Raw genomic sequence first — 17,790 nt, 5'->3', positions numbered from 1 at the left:
CAGGATTTATATTTGTCTAAAATGCGTAAATTCATTATAATATATTCAAATTCGCAATCGTATCTCGCGCGCTTGTGTTGCCGTGCGGAAAAGCGTTCGGATTTCTTCGGATACTTTCGTGCTCTCGAGTTCTTCGATGGTGATCTAAGTGTAAACGTGCAGTTTATTGTGTTTCAGTGTAAAATTAATAAAAGTAGTAATAAAAGTAATAATAACATCTATATAAAAGTAATATGCTGTAAGAGTGCATCGCCCGTATTTATCACGAAAACGCCTACGATATCCCGAGAATCCTTATCACATCAAAATCCTGACAACAAATTTCTTCTGTCATTTTAAGGTTATGTTTCCGTTTTATATGCATGAAACACATAAGCGTTCAAATGTATCCGGTTATTTTCTTATGTTTAACAAAATGTACTTTAATTACTACATTACTAGTAAATCAAACTGTAATGATTACATTTTTAGCTATCATTATATAGTATCGGTAAATAATTATAAACTCAACAATATTTTTACATTTTTCATTATGTTGACTGAAAACCTTAAGTATCCATTTATCTATTTCCATATTGTAGTGTGAAACAGAGTTGACGTATATAGAAGCTGAAATTTTGTTCTTGGGAAATCTAACAAAATTTTAATTGTTTCTTAACTATGTACGTTTACTAATGCAGTTATTAAATACATTTGGATTGAATGAAGTATGAACAAGGAAGTATTGGCGTGGAGATGAATTCGTTGTCAGAGACTTAATTATCAACACTCTCAGGTTATGTATGATAGAAAACTGAAAATGATCAGGTATATGTACATGATACCAACTTGTATGAAATTATGAGAAAATATTTCATAGCAATTTATATCAAATACATATGTGAAGTTGAACAATAGATATAGGTACTGTATTAAAATTATTTGTAGGTAGTACAGTGAATGTGTTAACATAAGTACTATGGCAACATAATTCTGTTTAATGACTGTTTTAAAATTTGCTGTCACCGTAAACACTGATGACTTCAAAAGTATCAAAGGTTCTTTGTCGTTCTACTAGCCATCTTCTCATCTTCTATACAACATAACTTCCATCATACCATATGTATAAAAAGGTACTGTATTCCCTGTAATTCATATTAATAACTTTACTAATAATAACTACTATTCTGTATGTCCTCTATATTCAAAAGCAGAAGAAAAAATTCAAAGTTTTAGGAAAATGTCTATAATTCATTTTTCCTTATTTTATGAATAACATAGGAAACACAAAAGGCAATCATTCGTGTCTAAGCAAAACTCCGAATAGGGTTGTAGTTTCAGAGTTGCGGGTTTCATTAACATTACAACACGCTAGGGAAGGTTCTATTATGTAGTTCGAAGGTTGGTGCAATTTTTTGAAGTCGTGAGTAAACCTAGATGCATCCTAATTAACGTAATTTAGAAATTTCCCTTCTGCTGCAACTACTTCGCATATATATAACAGTCCAATTAACGCGGGTTCAGGATTCACGGAGCTTCGGTGCAAGTTACACACAATTAGTTGTCCAAATTTGGGTGTCATATTTGCGAAGATTCATCTGCTATACTATACTCGCTATTTCTTGCCCAGTATGCCTCCTCTTGCTCCTGCAGAGTCTAATTCAACCAATTTCAACGCTTGTGCAAGTTCACACAGGTAGAATAATGTAGACGCGCATGCTTCTCTATTTTCACGAAACTAATTTTGTTGCACGGTTTCCTCGATGAATTATGTTATTGTAACGAACAATCGCGCTTTTCATCTTTTGTATGTTCCATCGTACAATGCTGCTTGTAACTCTTTTCGAGTCAATGCACTATGAAAATATCAGTACCGTATCTAATCGTGAGAATATGTCGATTCAGAAAATTAGTTAGCCAACACAACAATTTTCACCATTCTCCTGTAAAATATTTTTGTTATAGCATTTACGATTTAATGTATATGATTCCAGATACGAGCGTCTGCTGAACTCCCTTGCTTTAATTTAATTATTAATACTGCATATATAATTGACGTTAATTTATGACATCAGAATACTTAATTAATATATAACAAATTGTCATTTGAAACACGTATAGCATGATTAACAGTTTACGATCGTATGAGATTTGGGATTGAAATCGCCATGGAAAGAAAAGCGAAGATTTGGAAGATTAGAGTTCGAAGAGTTTGCTAATGCACTGATGAATGTGCGTAACTAATAGAGCTATTATGTCGATAAATCTATAATTAACGTCGTTGAAGCATACGGCAGTGTTTTGCACAAAGTGTTCTTAAGCTAAAGTTTAATAGGATTTTAGACTTTGTACTGCAATATGTTATGCGAAAGCGTTGGAGAGGAAAATATTTGGTTATTATATAAATTAATTTTCGGATATTTGGTACTTGGTTCTAATATCGTCTTTACATCGAAAAAATTTGAAATTCTAGAATCAATGATTACTGATTATCTAAAAAAAGAGTGCGTTTAAAATAATTGATATTTTATTCCTAATACCTTTGCTCTTTTAGTAGCAACTGTCTTTTGACAATATTTTAATACAACTATTTAACAAACACATATTGCATTTTATGTTATTCTTTGTTCCATTAGGTCAAAATATGCCATTTATTGTAGAAATTTACAAAAATGTCTGAACAATTTATTATCTTTGCAAACTTGTCACTTCTATGAACATGTTCGGATTTTTCCAGACTTTACTGCTGTAATCGCGGTGATTACGTCTCATAATTAGACTGGGAATTTTTACGCATTTGTGGAAAATTTAAATGTTAAAATAAACGAGAAATATTTAAGGTAAGGTACTTGTGATGTTTAAAAGGCGCAACAAATCTTAGCTTGGGCTTCATTTCTCGCTATATAGGTCACCGATGTTGTGTTAATAAAGTTTCAAAATGTTTTGCATAACGCACTCAATATATGCATAAATGCTAACCAAATGCGATATATCATAAATATATGCATAAAAGTTTCCCGTGATAAATATTCAAATTCTACCGTGAGTCGCCATAATCAACTGACATTACTACTCGAACGAAAATTTGATCGTTACTCGTGAACAATCGCGTTTCTGAATCTATGCGTGCTAGAGTGAGAAGGATGAATGATTGAACGGATTGGTGACGTGATCTTGATTGAACCGACCGGCGATGCCCGCGGCTGCGTTAAAAATTCGCACGAGATCGATCCGATTTCCGACTTCTACGTGAACAGTGGAAAAATGATAACGTCGACTAGAACCTCAGCCTCGTTTTTGTTTGGACGTTTTGGATAATAAACAGTGGAACAGAAAAGAACGGTTTGAAAATTTTTATTAGAGTCTATTTGATAAGAAATCATTTTGATAATACATTGATGTAGATTTAGTTATTTCCGGTCCTCGGAATTTTTTAACGTTTTATGAAAATACTATGATTTGGATACAAAGAGTAAGTAAGTCCTCTCATTTTACGCTCTCATTTATTCCAGTTCGACGAGAGAAAATAACAATTCTGCAACACGTACCGGAACCAGTTTCCTGGAATTTCCACCTCTTCGTTTAAAATAATCTCGCCCTTTACACATCGCAAACTTCGCAGCCCAATCGTCACGACAACCCCCATCGCGTTTCTCCGGTTTCCACGCCAGCCGCTGTAATCGTCCAGAATCCCCATAGCGGCGCGATATACGCGTATATGTATGGCGCGCAGAGCCGTGTTAGCGGCAATCGTGCCGACGATAACGACGCTGGATGTAAACTGCGAAGTTACCAGGTTAGAACCAATCGTGTAACCAAAGCTGTATCTCGCGTAACGCGCCTTAAGGAGCTCCCCGATTGGCGTTCGAGCAGAAATTTGTAGCGCGAGTTAAACCTCGAACCTTCGGTTGAAGGAATGGAATTTTCGTGCACAACTATCGCAGGTGCCGTACATTAGCCGATAAACTTCCTGTTTAAGCCAAATTCGCGACTTCCCAAACCCGATTCAATCCCTGGAACGTCATTCCACTCCTCGATTACGAGGATTTTGTCTATACCTTCGTCTTATTCTACTTAAATTACAGGCGAATCATTGAACTGGGAATGTTAACCATTTGGTAATTGTCGATGCAACTTGATATCGTTTGTTGAAGTATCGTCTGTAGTTTTTGCTTCAGTGTACAAATAGAAAGCTGTGAATCCGTTTCTGCGCTCTACTTCTCAGTGGATGTTAGAAAACACGTATTTTCCACTATCATAGTAAGTTCCACTTTGACATCGTAAATTGTTACAATATGTCGGATAATATAAAAGTTGAAGTTATGTTCGAAAAGTGACCATCTTTGATATTTCTCTATCTATAATATAGTAACAATCGAAAAAAACATTTACAGTAAAGAATGTCATCAAAGATTTCTGGAATACGTAGAAAGATATTGAGAAAAGGCGAATATTTTCAATCGAATCGAAAGAAGAGAAAGGAATTGATGAAACTCCCGGCTTGTCGAGTTTTTTTTCGCGCCAATGATTGGAAAATTTCATTTAATCTAAAAAGTATTCGATTGTTCTGGCTGGCGTAGCAGGAGGAACTTCCCGTGGAAATTGTTCGCCTTTAACAAGAAGATTCTCTGCAGCATCATCGAGAAGGAATTCGGTATCCGTTCGTTTCCTCTGGCCCAGGTCGAGAGTATCCCGGGGGGCGAGAAAAGTTTCCTACCCCCTATAAAAAATTATTCTTTGTTCCCCACCGATAGAGGTTCGAGCGAGAGGTTTTTCTTTGACAACTTATCTCCAGGCCGTCGAACGGAATGCCGTGAAATTCATTAAACTCTTACGTCGTCCCACCTACCAAAGGGGATCGAGGCCTTCTTTGTCGAAAAACCGGACTTATTATCTCCGGAAAGCTCATCTGAAAGTCATTCGGTGCCTTTGTGAAGATCGACGCCCTTTGCCGGGTGTCGATATTAAATCGACGCGGCCAATTTACCCTCGTAACGAGACCTAACGAAATTTTCGTTGTTTGTCGGTTTATCGTGGCTTTCGTTTGCTTTGCATTCTTGGGAGTCATCCGTGCGCCTCGCTTAACGCGTAATATAATATTAACGAACGAGAAAGATTCCAACGAACTTGATACTTTTTTTTATATACTGTCTATATCTATAATCAGTTAGTTTCCGTGGTACATATATCTAACGCATCTTTTGCATTTTATTTATGTATTTTTTAAAAACATATTTGGCCAAATATAGATTAGATTAATTAGCTTGTGTTAGGGCTGCTAATATAATTACTAGACTATGAATGTTTAGCGATACTAATGAAAAACTACGTGCTTTTTTATACATGTATTACAAAGGTATAATATTGTACGATATTTAAAACAAATATAACTATGTATTTCAATGTTTACAAAAGGAAATGTTAGAATAACTTATCAACGTTCTCACGGTTAACGATAGGAATTTTTAAATCGAAAAATGAATTGATATGAATGTGAAAACATCGCCAGTCGCGACTCCGATACTCGAGCGATAAAACGTTTCGATATAGACTCCACCGTCTATTCTAAACGTTCATCGTTTGCTCAATCTCTTTTATCTCGATTATTCTCGAAAATCGTGTATGCGTTCAAACTCGCTTTTACGGAAACCTATATTTTTCCTCTCTGAAAAAAAAATTGTATATCTTTTATTTCACGCTTTTTATCCACTTTTTCACGGAGAATCGCCTCTTTTCTTGTCCCGTTATATATCGCGTTGTATATTTCCTCGCTTGGCCGTTATTCCTTTATCGAACCGCGTAAAAATGTCATAAAACCGTGCGTGCATAAAGCCGCGTCTCCAATGACTCGAGACCGATCTTAATCCTATAACATCGACGACGTGTTATTCCACGATTTTCTCTGTGTTCGGTTTCTGTTTCTTGTGCGTTCGATCTCTCGCGATCATCTTATTCGTTCTAAGCACAAACGATAGAAAATAATCGCTGTTTTACGACGTCTTTCCAAAGATACGTTTCTTTATTCCATCGCGATGTCGCTATTGCGTTACCATCGCAGCGACTATTGTTTCTTCGTATAGTCACTTAAAACGCCATTATCTTTGATCGTTCTGTGCTGATTTATTCCATCGAGAAGAATAAAACAGAAACAAAAAACACGAGTACCTACGATACGATTTACCTTCTATTTTTATATTTTTATTTGTACATGTTTTATCGTCAGGAGAGGATTTTCACGAGAAAATGTGGAAATCTTATTCTAATTTCTAGTTCAGAGATATTTCCACCTTGATATATCGAATGGAATGGCCTATATCTCGTCCCAGTCTAACAAATTTTTATCGGTCAAAGCGTTCCGGAGATCGCCGAGTTTTTCCACGACACTGCCATTAAGTCTTTCCTTTGCCGCCTCTTTCTCTCGTCCCGGCGCTGGATTGTCGCGGTATCTTACGCCGCATCTATCATTTCTTATCGCCAACGTCCACGTTTCCTAAGATACGGTGAAAATAATCGCGATGTTGGCGATATTTTTAGGATGATGCATCCTCTTTCTCGCGAGGACGCGCCGCGCCGACACTATTTTCCAGAATTTTGAGCGTGACACCTAAACCCTCGTTCACATCACGACCAAGTTTCCCATCTTCCTAACTTACTCGTGCAACGAAAAACCTAGAAAAGTTCTACGTCCTATAATTAAACTACGTCAGAAACTCTTGCAAATTTAATTCTTTGTTTCGCTCGTAATATTAATCTTCCTAACCCCATTCCTTATGGGCGAAATAAAATTGCAACGACACGAATTCTTTACACGTCAATCGTCGAACGTAAACGGTAGAACGTTGTTTCGATAGAAATACGGATATCGCGTAGTGTTCTGCTTTTTAATAAAAATAAGAACGTGCAATATAGAAAGTAATAAACAGTTTATAAAACTCAAGATAATAATATTAATATAAAAATTATTATTAATTATTAAAATAATAAACTAAAATAGTTTATGAAACAGAGTTTAGGTTTCAAAATTCATGATGGAAGTTGTGTAGGGAGCCTAGGACACACTTCCCGGCTATTTCCAATAAAATGTTCTTTAGTAGAGGCTCTTAGGGATATTTCTTTGCAAGATAAGCACATGTTTACAATGGTCTCGTCGTTTTAAATATAAGTGACGAAGAGAGGGAACGGACAGCCGCGTTTCGCCAGTCCAACGTTTCCACCGCTTCAACCGTATAATCTCTGGACGGGAATTTCGTAGTCGCTAGACGCGATATCGCCTTAAGCTGGTCTTAATTACGCGTTTCTAATTACTCGCACGACTTTGGTGTGTTGGATATGTTGCCACGTTCTCCGGGAAAATCTGCATTTAGACGCGTTTACGCTAACTTCGTTTACGTTAAATCGCCTATGGCTGGCTGGCAAAATGATTACGAAGATCGTCCCTGCTAAATAATTAATGTTATAGGAATTACCTTGTTCGCCAAGTAAAAGTGTTATAGTGTATTTTTAAGAACTTGATTACTCTGATTTACGAAGTTTGCTATTACGAAACTTCTACTGTTTACTAGTTCTATTAAAACTACAATCTGATAACACTTTCTTCTTGCCAATTAAAAAGTTCTGTATTATTAACAAAGTCAACGGTATCTCAAAAAAATTAATTATTAGAAATTGCACAGAATATCCTTTAAAAATTGATTATTCTTATTCAACAATTATTGCTTTCATAGAATGTACATCGTTAAATATTTGGTAAAAATTATTCGCTCGGCAGATCCTATGATAAAATTTCTGTTTTGTAAATATCGAAGTATTTGTAGAATATTTTTTAAAAAACGATAATTCAATATTAATCTTCTCTGCATCGTAAAAAGAATAGGAGGCTGCAAAAGGGATAAAGAACTGTCTGTGAGTTCTTCAACGGGATTCAAAGGGTGCACGCGAGATCTCCAGCTTTAATATCGAGCTCTACCATCGTTCGTTATTAACGGTCCGCAGCAGCAGAAAGTGGCGGAAAAACCGGCGAAGAAATGAGAAAAACCCTCGTGGTCCCTCGGTGAGCTTCCGGCTGTGTGACGAGTGCTTAACAAAGTAGCCTAACAGCTGCCGCATCTAAACGCCACGTTTTACCCTTGTCAGTGTTGCTGCTCTCTCTCTCTCTCTCTCTGTTTTCTAAAATCGTGGCGGAAAGACGTACCCAATCTAGACCGTGAAAACAAATAGCCAACAAAGAAAGAAACAAAACGGAAGAGACAAAAAAAGGGGTGGGGGAAGACGAAAAAAAAGGAACAAAGAGTAGAATCGTTTTCATTTCAAGCTAACTTCTATTCTCTTTCTCCCTCTCCCTTTTGTTGTTACAGGGAAAAAAGCTGAGGGGAAACTACCCCCTTATTCGTCCTACCCCATCCACCTCTCAACCGTCCGCGAATGGGAAATTCAATTTGCCGGCCGGCTTTCTTATTTGATCGTGCGCAAACACAAAACGGGGACGAGCCTCGTTTCGTTCTGCTTCACCCTCTTTGCGCTCGTTGCATTTTTCAAAATCAGCTCGTGGCCACGCGGAATTGAACTCACTAGAGGCTCTTGTATCGCGGAAACGAATTTGCAGCCTGGAAATGGATCGTTCTCGTGCATTCTGTCTTCGAAATCGAGGGAAATACGCGGCTGGATGGATTTTTTGACGGAGATTCCGTCCCTCCGAGACGCGAGCACGTCGGATTCGAGAAGGGGTGTGGGATCGATTTAATTGTCTTCTCGTTTCGCAAAGAATGCCTTAGGGTGGCTGAAGGGATTTCCACGGGATGTTACAGTCGTCGAGTATCGTTTAGGGGTGGAAGACTGATTGCGTGAAAGCGACGTCGATCGCTGGAAATTGATTCGACGTGAATTGGAACTCGGGGTAGTTACGGGGGTTAATACATTCGCTATCTTCTGTGGAGATTTTCTAAATGTTTTTTTGCGCTTTTGACACGCGGAAATTAGGGGAAAATTTCTGCTCCTGTATTTTTCTCTTCTTTTTATTTTTTAGAAACTTCTTCGGGAATTTTTTATCTCGATTCTTGAGATTCGTATATTAAAATACAGATATAAGTTACGGAAATTAATATCTACATTTAAGATTTCTTAAATATATTTTATACCTTTAAAATATGGAAGTTATGATTTATGGAATACGGGACGAATTAAGCATGGAATATTTAAAAACTTCCTACTTTTTTCATGAAAAATTCCTTTAATCCAGAATTTGTATGTTAAGGTGTATGAGATATCGAGATGTTTTTTGTTTCGTATCGCAAAAATCTTCCAAGAAAATTGAAAACACTTAACAATTATAAATGTGGATTCTTATAGACTGCTTCAAAAATATATCCCCTTCGTTTAATAAATTTCCAAGCTTACTCTAGGTTTTACTTTTAATTTTTCACAACTTGAAGAGTAAAATATTTAAGAAAAATGTAGGTGCTCTTTCTACGTTATTTGAAAATTCCTATGAAAATTTCCTCTAGATTTCTTCGCATTGTTAAAACTTACAAAGTTTATTAGACTGTGCGATATTTTCCTAAGCTTTTGAGAAACTACTCAGAGACAAAGGATTTACAACCCAAAGCACTTCGGCAACCAAACACTCGAAGCTGAAGAACTCGATAAATAGATCCAATGTTCCATTCACCGGCCATATTCAACGGCACCCATTAAAAGTAACACTCGAGGTAGCAACCCCTCACCTCGAGGCATCTTAAATCACGTTCCATTACCCGACGAACGTCACCCGTGGATGGTGCTGGCTCATCGGCAACTAAGAAAAAGCCAACCGCGCTTTCTCTATCCGGAGACGATAAATCACTCGTACCCGACCATTTCATCGAACTGTCCCTAACTAAATAAGATTAACGACGCATCCATTATTGACATTCAACGTAATAAAATCAACGAAATTATTTTCGTACCAATTTCCATCGCGAATATTACCACTATAAAAAATTTCATCTTTCTTTATTATCTGAATTTCTAAAGGCAAACTTTCATTCAGGTCTCGTCTCTTATACTCTTACCGTTCCCTGATTCCCTCCAACACCAACTACGGTTCCAATCACCGATTAGCTGAACTGTTTCTAACTAAACAAAATGAAAAATATATTTTACGATAAAATCGGCGAAATTACGTTATTAATCGTTTCTATTCGGCAGTTGTCCATCTTCAGGAGTTCCATCTTTTCCCTTTAATTATACTTTCCTTTCATCTTCCAAAGGCAAACTTTTATCCAGCTCTGATCCCTAAGGATTTTACAATCCTTATTTTCCTCATACCTAGAGCTGCAACCCTCGATTGCCGTTTTCAATGTCCTGTTTCCCTTCACTGTGCAGTATGGTCTCATACACAGGGGCGATAAACGACGTTTAATCAGGTTAAGAGAAGACCCTGGAGCCTCGCCAACTCCGTGCGCAGGATTTTTCGAAAGTACCAGGGGTTGAACGTAACTCACAGCTAGGCTTGAATTTTCGATCGCGGCAGGGTCCGTTGAGAGCGGCAGAAACCGTTTCAGCACTGTCTTTGAGAAATAACGCTTCTTAGGTAGTGAAATGACGAGCGTGAGAGCGAGACGAAGATTATCTGGACGGGAAATGTACCGTAGAGGGGGCTGAAGAAAAGGTTGGGTGTTTAGTCGCGAAAAGAGTGGGTCACGCGTTTATTGAATTAGGGCTTTAGGTTGGAGATTTCGTTGTTTGCGAATTAAATTACGCTATCTTCTGCGAGTGAATAATATTATCGTGAACAATAAATGAATAAATCGGGGGGACTGTTGAAGGAAATTTCTTCGTACTCGAACCGTTGAAACGTACAATTATTCTCTTCGTGTAAAAGTTGTTCCACTCCGAATCGACTAGTTTTATTCGATGTTTTATCGATATCTGAATTTTCGTTCCAATTAAACTATACCGCGATTCATATACAAGTAGAAGGCGTTTAAGTCATCATTTTGCTGCTTCTGAAATTGTTTAAGAGCTATAATTTAATTTATTTAAAAGCTATCTAATTATATAAAAGCGCGAAAGAATTTTTGATCTATCGACTATTAACTCCTCCGCGTAACATGTCACCAAAAGTCGTTTCAATCGCTCGGTTCCAACATCTCCGAAACACTCGCGAACTTTCTGATTGCAAATTACACGGCGAACGGAAATTGTGCGTGCAGCGTTGGAAACAATTCCTAGTTCAAACGCGAAAGGGATTACGGCAGTTGAACGTCTCGGAACACTTGGAAATTCTCGAGAAAACAAGATCGCTGATAAGCCTTCTATCCGCTTGTCCGTAGACGAGGCCTCTCCTGTCACGGCTTCTTGCCCCCTAACAATCGATATCGCGGCTGTAATCGACCGGCAACGATGTAACGCTCTCGAGATACTTGGTATTGGCAGACGGGTTGGACATGCGCCATTTCTTGTCCTCTTGCAAATGTTACCAGTCCAGGAAAATCGTCGCTGAATCAACGAAAGGTTTCACACCTTCACCGTGGTTGTTTGAACCTTCGTGGAGGATTACCTCTTGGAAGGACAAAAAGAAAGGGAGAGTCTCGTAACACCCATTCGACCTGCCAGTGTCGTTTCTAGGGGATGGAAGTGTTTTCTTTAACGTAGTCGGGTTGATAGCTGGCTTTCGTGGGAAGTTGGAGTTTAGCTGGAGGACACAGTTAATGGACCTTTTATGAGTAAAGAGGATTATTCCGAGGGTTCTTGGCTCACTTTTTGTTAGGAGACAGGGCATTTCGAATTTCGGGATAGGGATTGTTACTGAAGTTGGTTTAATTGAGAGTTGCGCTGGAATGTCGCGTTAGAGACAGAGTTTCACTGAAACTCGGACCGTCGACAAAAATCCTATTTCACGCGAAGGGTGGAAGTATGTTTTTGCGAGACTCGCTACTGAAATTTCGGAATTCCGATATTTCGATTTTCAAACCATGTTCCGTTCGAAAAAGTGAGAGAATTCTTTCGAAAGGATAAAAAAAGAAAAAATAGAGGCAAAGACAAGCGAATCAGGACGATTTAGATCTTCCAAGATTCGAGTTATCTTGGACATGCGACCTCGTCGTTTACGGAAGAACCGTTCCCGCTGAAGAGCCACTTTTTTACTCGAAGTGACTGTACTCAAAGTGTCACGGAGAAGATCACGCCCTGGCCTCAGAGTTCGATTCTGTCTCGACTGATTAGCTCTTTTATCCTCGACGACTTCCTTCTCGCCGAACGAATTACTTCCAACTTTTCTGCCTCAAAGAACCGAATGCCTCGAGAGTATCGAAATTCCAAACTTCCACTTTGAAAGAAATAAAATCCTTACACGCGTTATATAAAATATGATAAGTATCGTTTTGTCGATGTTTTAATTTTTAGACAGTCGATTACGCGAGCGCAAAACAAGTGAAATATTTTAGCCGTCAGAAATAGCAGCTATTTTTATCCATATCCATACTCTAAATGTTGTTAGTAACATTCGATCTTGAATAACAACGCAGAAAGAACAAATTTTACGTTCCTTCCTCCATTACTCGAAACATAGAAGGAAGCCAATAATCTGCTTGGAACCGAAGCAAACATTCTGGGACGAGCGAGTAACGAGAACCCTCTGATGCGATTGAAGTGCTGGCAGTATACGTTTCTCGGTCTTATCATAAATTAGCAAGTCTGCCAACGGATTAAGTCGTCCTCTAGGCCGTCTGTCCCGATCGTTTCGTCGGTATGCATTTAAAGAAGGATAATCGAGGACGGCTCGCGACGGACCCAGCCTACGCGGGAAAGGGACCGTCCTCTAACGAGAAAACTTTCCCTCGACCGGCGATTCCGGTTCCCTTATTTTCCAGGGCACGCGCCATCGTTCCTTCTCTCGGGATTCAGATTAAATCCACGAGCACTTCGACTCTGTTGAATCCTATTTCTCTCTCCTATCGCCTGACCCGACACCTTAATGAACAATTTACGGCTTCAGTTCGAACGACTCTTCTTTACCCGAGCGCTTTTTATCATAGCACTCTTGTTCCACGATTATCTTTCTTTTGTGACTCGAGAGTTGTAGAAAACTTGTTGTTTGGTTGGACTGGTGATCTGTAAGCAAGTGATATAAATATTCTGTACAGATAGAGATTGGAACCGGTGCGTGTGCTTTTGGAACGCGTCGAGGAATTTTCAGTTAAAGGATTCGAGGAAGGACGATGTTCGAATAAATGTTTTAAACCATCGTTACGAAGTTATTCTTTTCCATCTTCCAGTATTTGTTCAGACGTTGCAACTTTAGAGTATTTATCGAACTGACAGGCGTTTTGAAAATCGCGGTCGTTTCAGTCATGTATACAAACGAAGCACGAATATTTCGCGACGTTGCACATGGCACTGTTCGTTTTAACCCTCCGGGAGAATTATTCAAGCCAGCGCAGCGGAACGAACGAGTTCCTGGTAACTTATTGTGAAACTTGCCGCACGGTTCGAAGAAATATAGTCCGTGGCTGTAATATGCTTGAATTATTGACTCGTGGCCACCGCCACGTCTCGGTGAAAACTTTCCGTATAAACAGGAGACCGCGAAGCTTTCGTGAGACTGGCTGGAAAATTTCGGAACTTTCCGTCGTGACGAGTTCACTGTCACCGGCACATATTTCAATAAGTTTCAACAAGTGACTAGATCGTTGGCGAACTCGAAGAATTACACTATCGTCCATACACGTGTATTTGCGGTAGAGAAATAATTTAGCTATTTTGTCTCTAGAGCGTAATTATCTTTGTCATAGTCCTCCCTGTCGATTTTAATGTTAATATGTTTCATCGAAAACTTGTTTAGGAATCTGCGAAGAATAATTTATAGCAAATTGAGTATTTGTTAACTTTGTTAATTGAGTTTGTTATGAAAATTTCTTCAAAAAGTAATAGACGAGAATTTACGATAAATCGAGCATTTCTCGATGTGCCTAGCCACGTATGATCCTTTTCTACTTAGGAGTTTGCATCGATTGAGCATTGTCTGACGCGTCTGACCATACACGATCCTTTTCTCCTTGGAAAGAAACTCAGCTGTTCTTCCACGTATAACTTGTACATAATATGAACAACTCGTATATGAAAATCTTCCTGTATCTACATTTCCTCAAGTGCCTAATTATTTCAAATCAACGTGAAGTATTTGAGCGTCTACCGAGCTTCCGCTCGAAGTAAACTCGAGTAGAATTTCGTGAGCAAAGTTCGTAGCAATTGTTCCGTACACAATCTCATAAACCGTCCACAAAGAGCGTATTTGCAACAGTAAAATCCTTAATGCGAGCGTCTTCTTAGTTTTCCATCCGTGTTGCAACAGGCAAAGGCAAAGTTTCGCAAACGAATCAGCCAGAGGCGACAATTTTGTACCACGCAACAAGCACACGCACGTATGGCTAACTTCGTTTCCGGTATTGTGTTCGTCTTATTGTCACCGCCTGCCCTTCCCAGGCTCAGCTTTGTTTCAAAGCAGATGCTAAACCTTCTTAGCCATGTTCATCAGGTTGACAATTTCTGGAAGGTCTGCGATCATTGTATTAAGTCGTGGAACCTCGAATCTCTCTATCGGCGCATCACAGCGTTCCATCCGCGCCATTATTCTTCGTATTTTTTTCGACTATTAATCTCCACTTTTGCGTGGAAAAAATTCGCGTCGCCCAATGAGGTGTACCATATCTTCTATTCGAAATATATAAATAAACGCCACGCCTACAATTGTAATTTAATAAACGATAATTCTGCGATTGAGATGTTCTCAAGATTCTGGTAATCCTGACATTCGTGTCCACGTCATCATAAAAACTAATCTGTCGCGTGCGGTCTGCCTTGCAGTATATTCTATCAACGTGGAAGCTGTCAGCGAATTGCTCAGAAGAAGCAAACCTTCGTTACGTGTCATCGATAGAGTTTCGCGAAGCGTTCAAAGTAATTTCGCTCGAAAATTAAAATATTTTATGGAAGATTAAATTGACTTTACTCTGTAGACGAAGACATTTCCTAAGGGTGGAAAAAGCTGTGTGTGTTTTTCTTGTTTTTTTTTTTTCGTATTTCGTTGGTTGGGAGGGTTCGTATCCAAACATCTTTTTTCCGCAAATTCAACAAGAAAGATATTCCTTTGTCCAGGGTTTCTTGGTAGTCTGTGGTTTCACGAAACCACCAAGGAGATCTGCAAAGAAATGGATTTAAACGTCTGGCGCGTAAAACTCGTTCGATCGTCGCTTTTCCGCGCTCATTCCCGCCCACGAATACGCGTTTCCCTGGTGGAGTTTACAGACGACGCCGTTTCTGAACGACGCTTCGTTGGAATGTGCCGGATGATACGAAACTCGCGATCGGAAGGCATTGTGTCGTTTAGGAGATGGAATTTTCTGTGTGGACTGGCTGAAATTCGGTCGGTTAAAGCTCTTCCGTTTCCTTTCCACGGGTTTACGTGTTAGTCGTCGAAGAATACTGAAAAGAATGCCTTGGAACCAACTACTTGGAAATCGATTCTATTGGCAAATGCGGTTAGTGGGATGTGCAATATTTGCTTCGAGGTTTTCAAAGTGCACGTGCAACTATTTTAAATCTGCAAAGTGTAGATCCGTTCAATTGTCAAATATCTACCTTTCTTTAACAGTCATGATCTTTTAATGTAAAAGAAAATTATTTGAAGAGGAAGTATTTTAAATCATTCAAACGAACAAAAATTGCTAAAATAATGAAATTGTTCTCGGACTCTTGAACTTCGTAGCGCTAGTGTGATTCGCTAGCAACGATTCCAAGCTTCCGATCAATAGCGTAAAACGAAATTGTATTGGCTCGCATCGGGCAGCGATAATCGGAGCGAAAGATGACTGAAAACAGGGTGTTATTCGGTTACATAAATCGGGCGGAAGTGGACCGCAATTCTCCCGGATGCAAACAGCCACCATGGCGGCCGCAAATTCCCTCGTCGACCAGGCGTCACGGGAACGACGCATAATGCATCACCGAAACACGCGCGTCCGAATATGCATCTTGACTGACCGCACAGGGATCGTACCACTAGCTACATCACTGGCAAAGGAACGTGAATTAACCCGGATGCCATTTTCCCTCCCGTTGACGAAATGTCCGAGGGCTGGTTGAGCGGAAGGAAGAGGATGGTTTCGTCTGTTTCTGACATTCTCAACTGGATGAACGAACGTCGCGCCGCTGAACGTTATAATCACGATAACGCAGGAACGAAGACACGTTTCCTATTTAAATGATTACCCATAGATGGGAAGACCGAAACAAAGTAGACGAAGACGCGTAATAATCGTCAAAGAGTTCTACCATGACATCGAAGAAACCTACAAACTGCAACGATTTCTCACGAAACGCGATAATCGAAAGTATCCGAAGATTACCATTGAATTTTGTAACTCCCAAAATATCTGTAAATCTAATGATGCCCCTAACGATCCAAAATATTCAACAATTATCAATGAGTACTGTTACGTCGCGTAACACTCTACCTAGCCCAGGCCACACACCGCGGGCGAGATGGCAACCAGATGTCTTCGGATATTCACTGCGTACCCTCAATAGCCTCAAGTACCTTCCATAAATCTCATAGATTTCCTAGTAAAGGTCCTTCAAACCAAACAAACGTCTATTTCCGAAGAATTTCTAAAGACTATTGTCTACCACGGCTGGATAAGGGAAAGTTAGTTTTTCTCACGTACGCTGCAACTTTCCTCCCACTAACCACTTTCTCTCGAGGGCGGTTAAGACCCTTCGTTTAACCAATTAACAACGAAGCCTATTTCCCTCACTCTCTTAACTAACATCGGCACCAACAAATCCGATGGTCCCGTGCGCTATACACACCCATCCTTAGGTTTCCTCCGAGACAGCATCGTCTCCCAAGACAGTACTGATTTTACATCCTTCGAACGGTCAACATCCTTCCACCGGGTATACACACCCGCAGATCAGTCACTCACTCATCTCGTACATACGCACCAGCGTAACTGCCTTCGTTATAAGTTGTTGGAATAAACGGTGAAATATAACTTACTCTACTGTGTCATATTCATTTAACCACCTCTGTTATCTTAACCGAAACAGGGGAACGACTACTTCGCGGCGTCGATTCACTGAATCGTAGCGAGAATTTACGCCTCTCGCTGACGCGTTTTCCTCGCGACCGCGTCTCTCCGCGAACGGTCGTAACAAGTACACTGTAACTGTTACGTCGGGCGACACTCTACCTAGACCAGACCACACACATCGGGCCAGAAGAGCACCAGATATCCGCTCATCCTTACTGCGTACCCTCAATAGTCTTAAGGACCCATCATAAATTTCAGGAATTTTCTAGCTAAGGTCCTTTAGACCGAACAAATATCTTTTTTCTAAATCGTTCTCTAAAGATTATTGTCTACTACGGCTTGACACGGGTAAGTTAGTTTTTCTCACGTATAATGCTTCCCACTAGCAACTTTCTATCGAGGGCGGTTAAGACCCTTCCTAGTCCACCAACCTTCTTATTATCCAATCAGAAGCAATGTCTGCCGCCCTCACTTTCCTAACCAAAATTGTCATCAACAAATCCGATGGTCCCGTGCGCTAGACACACCCATCATCAGCTTTCCTCCGACACAGAATCGTCACTGAAGTTTACTTATTCTTCATCGTTAGAATAGTCAACATGTCGTTACCGGGTTTCTATCCTTAAATCAATCACTTACTTAACTTATACATATGCATCAGTGTAATTATCTTTACAAAGTTGTTGGCAATATAAATTCTATAACCTTGTTAATCGCAGCGTTATACCACCTCAATCACCCC

The 17,790-nt window shown here is 39.5% G+C and overlaps 2 protein-coding genes across 24 annotated transcripts in view; one reads left to right on the top strand and one right to left on the bottom strand.

The window, feature by feature from the left end:
- Positions 1-17,790, bottom strand: part of LOC126870171 (uncharacterized) — a 135,601-nt gene that overhangs the window by 51,118 nt on the left and 66,693 nt on the right. The gene's annotated exons all lie outside the window — the stretch shown is intronic.
- The window catches only part of LOC126870189 (photoreceptor outer segment membrane glycoprotein 2-like), a 165,394-nt gene continuing 147,734 nt past the window's right edge, over positions 131-17,790 (top strand). For 7 of the 23 annotated variants that reach the window (XR_007691208.1, XR_007691211.1, XR_007691210.1 and 4 more), the window contains exon 1: positions 131-1,112. The gene's annotated coding sequence lies outside the window, so the exon portion shown is untranslated. Of the gene's footprint in view, positions 2,581-2,716; positions 3,322-3,491; positions 3,924-4,064; positions 4,240-4,373; positions 16,441-17,790 lie in introns of those variants that run through there. The other 16 variants (XR_007691194.1, XR_007691191.1, XR_007691203.1 and 13 more) reach the window with 16 other exon arrangements.

This window comes from Bombus huntii, chromosome 10 (genome assembly GCF_024542735.1).
Source record: "Bombus huntii isolate Logan2020A chromosome 10, iyBomHunt1.1, whole genome shotgun sequence".
Lineage (NCBI taxonomy): Eukaryota > Metazoa > Arthropoda > Insecta > Hymenoptera > Apidae > Bombus > Bombus huntii.
This window is presented reverse-complemented; position numbering and strand designations above follow the sequence as displayed.